Source organism: Neoarius graeffei, chromosome 1, assembly GCF_027579695.1.
Source record: "Neoarius graeffei isolate fNeoGra1 chromosome 1, fNeoGra1.pri, whole genome shotgun sequence".
NCBI classification, from domain to species: Eukaryota; Metazoa; Chordata; class Actinopteri; order Siluriformes; family Ariidae; genus Neoarius; species Neoarius graeffei.
The window spans coordinates 90,246,512-90,252,511 of record NC_083569.1 but is presented as its reverse complement, the minus strand read 5'-3'; positions in this window follow the sequence as shown (position 1 = coordinate 90,252,511).

The window sequence follows — 6,000 nt, the reverse complement described above, 5'->3', positions numbered from 1 at the left end:
ACTTGGTGGCATTATGCAGCACCCCTCCCGAAAGGGCCCCAAAAAATTTGGAACAAATTGGCTGCTAGGGGGCGCTATAACTAGGAAAAATGTCTTTTGGCTCATATCTCATGACTCGTTTTGGCTAGAAACAAAATTCCACTATGGCAGGAATCCTTGGCTCAAGACGAATCCATCGCACCCTATGATGTCATATTCTGCCTTGAGGATTTTCCGCCATTTTGAATTTTGTTAAAATCAGTGAAATTCTATGGCAACGCATAGAACCGTCTGACTAGAGGTTTTTAAACTTGGCACACTGATTCTAGGCTGCCTCAAGGATCTTGTCACCAAATTTCAACTCAGCACCTCAAACTCTCTAGCGCCACCAACTGGTCAAAGTTGCAAGTACATTTCTGCTTGTTACTTTTGAACCATACGTCTGATCATCAAAATCTTAGTATCGCTGGAATACTTGGGGCACCACGAATCCACAGGGCCCTGTCTCGTCATATTCCACCCAGTAGATTTTCCGCCATTTTGAATTATGTGAAAATCAATTAAAATGCTTCTCCTCCCTCAATTTTTGGAAAATTTCTCCCAAACTTGGTACATGGCAACTGGGGCCTAAGCTGCACAAGAAACATACCCGGTTTTCAGAATTTCTTAAGCGTTTGGCCGTGGCAGCCAATCAAATTTGGCTGGCATATGCAATACAGGAAGTGTGCTCATTTCTCGGCCACCCTTTGGCATATCTTAACGAAACTGGGTGGCTTTATGCAGCACCCCTCCCCAAAGGGCAGCAAAAAATTTGGAACAAATTGGCTGCTAGGGGGCGCTATAACTAGGAAAAATGTCTTTAGGCTCATATCTCATGACTCGTTTTGGCTAGAAACAAAATTCCACTATGTCAGGAATCCTTGGCTCAAGACGAACTCATCGCACCCTATGACATCATATTCTGCCTTGAGGATTTTCCGCCATTTTGAATTTTGTTAAAATCAATGAAATTCAATGGCAACGCATAGAACCGTCTGACGAGAGGTTTTTAAACTTGGCACACTGATTCTAGGCTGCCTCAAGGATCTTGTCACCAAATTTCAACTCAGCACCTCAAAAACTCTAGCGCCACAAACAGGTCAAAGTCGCAGGTACATTTCTGCTTGTTACTTTTGAAACATACATCTGATCATCAAAATCTTAGTATCTCTAGGATGCTTGGGTCACAAGGAATCCAAGGCGCCCTGTCTCGTCATATTCTACCCAGTAGATTTTCCGGCATTTTGAATTATGTGTAAATCAATTAAAATGCTTCTCCTCCCTCAGTTTTTGAACAATTTCTCCCAAACTTGGTAGATAGCAACTCTGGACGAGCCTGCACAAGAACCTTACACAGATTTTTGAATTTCATAAACGTTTGGCCGTGGCAGCCAATCAAATTTGGCTGAGCATATGCGAACCAGGAAGTGTGCTCATATCTCGGCCGCCCTTTGGCGTATCTAAATGAAACTTGGTGGCATTATGCAAGACCTCTCCAAAAAGGGCCGCAACAAATTTGGAACACATTGGCGGCAAGGGGGCGCTATAACAAGGAAAAATGTCTTTTTGCTCATATCTCATGATGCATTTTGGGTAGAAACAAAATTCCACTATCGCTGGAATCCTTGGGTCAAGCCGAATCCATCACAACCTATGACGTCATATTCAGACTTGAGGATTTTCCGCCATTTTGAATTTCGTGAAAATCAATTAAAATGCTTCTCCTACCTCAATTTTTGACCAATTTCTCCCAAACTTGGTACATAGCAACTTTGCACTAGGCTGCACAAGGGCATTACATGGCGCAAATGCCTTCTACTGGCCTGACATCTCGTCTCATATGCTGCTTGGCCCCCACATTGCTGCTTGCAGCTATATTTATTATTATTATTCAACTTTCTTCTCCTATGGGATGTCAATGGCAGCCCATAGAACCACACATAGGAAAATGCTCAAATTTGGCACACACATTCTAGACAGTCTCAGCATTCCCCACAACAATTTTTAGGTCCCCACCCCCAACCCTCTAGCGCCACCAGCAGGTCAAAGTTGCAGGTACATTTCTGCTTGTAACTTTTGAACCGTTGGTCCGATTTTCAAAAACTTGGTATCCCTGGAATCCTTGGGTCAAGACGAATCCAAAGCACCCCATGACGTCATTTTCCGCCCATATAGTTTTCCCGCCATTTTGAATTTTGTGAAAATCAATTAAAATGCTTCTCCTCCCTCAATTTTGGACCAATTTCTCCCAAACTTGGTAGATGGCAACTTTGGACTAAGCTCCACAAGAAACTTACCTGGTTTTTAGAATTTCATAAGCGTTTGGCCGTGGCAGCCAATCAAAATTGGAGGCGCAGACGCCAAACAGGAAGTGTGCTCATATTTCGGCCGCCCTTTGGCGTATCTTAACGAAACTTGGTGGGTTTATGCCCCACCCCTCCATGAAGGACCCCAAAGAATTTGGAACAAATTGGCTGCTAGGGGGCGCTATAACTAGGAAAAAAGTCTTTTGGCTCATATCTCATGATGCGTTTTGGCTAGAAACAAAATTCCACTGCCTATGGAATCCTTGGGTCAAGACGAATCTATCGGACCCTATGACGTCATATTCTGCCTTGAGGATTTTCCACCATTTTGAATTTTGTTAAAATCAATGAAATTCTATGGAAACCCATAGAACCGTCTGACGACAGGTTTTCAAATTTGGCACACTGATTCTAGGCTGGCTCAAGGTTCTTGTCAGCAAATTTCAACTCACCACCTCAAACTCTCTAGCGCCAACAACAGGCCAAAGTTGCATGTACATTTCTGCTTGTTACTTTTGAACCGTATGTCTGATCGTCAAAATCTGTGTATCGCTGGAATCCTTGGGTCAAAACGAATCCAACGCATCCTATGCCGTCATATTCCGCCTTGTATATTTTCCGCCATTTTGAATTATGTGAAAATCAATTAAAATGCTTCTCCTCCCTCAATTTTTGACCAATTCCTTCCAAACTTGGTAGATGGCAACGTTGCACTAAGCTGCACAAAAAACTTACCCGGTTTTTCGAATTTCATAAGCGTTTGGCCGTGGCTGCCAATCAAACTTGGATGTGCAGACGCGAAACAGGACGTGTGCTCATTTCTCGGCAGCCCTTTGATCTTTCTTAACCAAACTTGGTGGGATTATGCCCCACCCCTCCATAAGTGCCCATACCACATTTGGTGCACTTTGGCCATTAGGGGGCGCTATAACTTTCCAAAATGTGTTTTGGCTCATATATAATTGAGCTCATATCTCAGCAGTCTTTTAGCACACACACACACACACACACACACACACACCTAGTACACTTGAAGTAATTTCAGCCATCACAGTCAATCGAATTTGACGGTGAAGCCGTGCATGCCTCTAACCATCTGGTTGGAGGTACATTTCTGCTTGTAAACACTTCCTGTGCGTGCCTATGACCGTCTGCCTGGTCAGTTCTTTCTGTTGCCATGGCAACTTAGGCTGGGTCACGCTGCTTGGCCCCGCATTGCTGCTTGCAGCTATATTTATTATTCAACTTTCTTCTCCTATGGGATGTCAATGGCAGCCCATAGAACCACACATAGGAAAATGCTCAAATTTGGCACACACATTCTAGACAGTCTCAGCATTCCCCACAACAATTTTTAGGTCCCCACCCCCAACCCTCTAGCGCCACCAGCAGGTCAAAGTTGCAGGTACATTTCTGCTTGTAACTTTTGAACCGTTGGTCCGATTTTCAAAACCTTGGTATCCCTGGAATCCTTGGGTCAAGACGAATCCAAAGCACCCCATGACGTCATTTTCCGCCCATATAGTTTTCCCGCCATTTTGAATTTTGTGAAAATCAATTAAAATGCTTCTCCTCCCTCAATTTTGGACCAATTTCTCCCAAACTTGGTAGATGGCAACTTTGGACTAAGCTCCACAAGAAACTTACCCGGTTTTTAGAATTTCATAAGCGTTTGGCCGTGGCAGCCAATCAAAATTGGAGGCGCAGACGCCAAACAGGAAGTGTGCTACTATTTCGGCCGCCCTTTGGCGTATCTTAACGAAACTTGGTGGGTTTATGCCCCACCCCTCCATGAAGGACCCCAAAGAATTTGGAACAAATTGGCTGCTAGGGGGCGCTATAACTAGGAAAAATGTATTTTGGCTCATATCTCATGATGCGTTTTGGCTAGAAACAAAATTCCACTGCCTATGGAATCCTTGGGTCAAGACGAATCTATCGCACCCTATGACGTCATATTCTGCCTTGAGGATTTTCCGCCATTTTGAATTTTGTTAAAATCAATGAAATTCTATGGAAACCCATAGAACCGTCTGACGACAGGTTTTCAAATTTGGCACACTGATTCTAGGCTGGCTCAAGGTTCTTGTCAGCAAATTTCAACTCACCACCTCAAACTCTCTAGCGCCAACAACAGGCCAAAGTTGCATGTACATTTCTGCTTGTTACTTTTGAACCGTATGTCTGATCGTCAAAATCTGTGTATCGCTGGAATCCTTGGGTCAAAACGAATCCAACGCATCCTATGCCGTCATAGTCCGCCTTGTATATTTTCCGCCATTTTGAATTATGTGAAAGTCAATTAAAATGCTTCTCCTCCCTCATTTTTGACCAATTCCATCCAAACTTGGTAGATGGCAACGTTGCACTAAGCTGCACAAAAAACTTACCCGGTTTTTCGAATTTCATAAGCGTTTGGCCGTGGCTGCCAATCAAACTTGGATGTGCAGACGCGAAACAGGACGTGTGCTCATATCTCGGCAGCCCTTTGATCTTTCTTAACCAAACTTGGTGGGATTATGCCCCACCCCTCCGTAAGTGCCCATACCACATTTGGTGCACTTTGGCCATTAGGGGGCGCTATAACTTTCCAAAATGTGTTTTGGCTCATATATAATTGAGCTCATATCTCAGCAGTCTTTTAGCACACGCACACAAACACACACACACACACACACCTAGTACACTTGAAGTAATTTCAGCCATCACAGTCAATCGAATTTGACGGTGAAGCCGTGCATGCCTCTAACCATCTGGTTGGAGGTACATTTCTGCTTATAAACACTTCCTGTGCGTGCCTCTGACCGTCTGCCTGGTCAGTTCTTTCTGTTGCCATGGCAATTTAGGCTGGGTCACCCTGCTTGGCCCCGCATTGCTGCTTGCAGCTATATTTATTATTAGGGGCCAAGCAGCGAAGCTGGCGAAGGCCCCTAATGAGTTTGTCGGTTTTCTTATTATTATTATTATTATTATTATTATTATTCAACTTTCTTCTCCTATGGGATGTCAATGGAAGCCCATAGAACCACACATAGGAAAATGCTCAAATTTGGCACACACATTCTAGACAGTCTCAGCATTCCCCACAACAATTTTTAGGTCCCCACCCCCAACCCTCTAGCGCCACCAGCAGGTCAAAGTTGCAGGTACATTTCTGCTTGTAACTTTTGAACCGTTGGTCCGATTTTCAAAAACTTGGTATCCCTGGAATCCTTGGGTCAAGACGAATCCAAAGCACCCCATGACGTCATTTTCCGCCCATATAGTTTTCCCGCCATTTTGAATTTTGTGAAAATCAATTAAAATGCTTCTCCTCCCACAATTTTTGAGCAATTTCTCCCAAACTTGGAAGATGGCAACTGTCGACTAAGCTGCACTAGAAACTTACCCGGATTTTAGAATTTCATAAGCGTTTGGCCGTGGCAGCCAATCAAATTTGGCTGCGCAGACGCCAAACAGGAAGTGTGCTGATATTTCAGCCGCCCTTTGGCTTATCTTAACTAAACTTGGTGGGATTATGCCCCACCCCTCCATGAAGGACCCCAAAAAATTTGGAACAAATTGGCTGCTAGGGGGCGCTATAACTAGGAAAATTGTCTTTTGGCTCATATCTCATGATGCGTTTGGGCTAGAAACAAAATTCCACTATCTCTGGAATCCTTGGGTCAAGACGAAT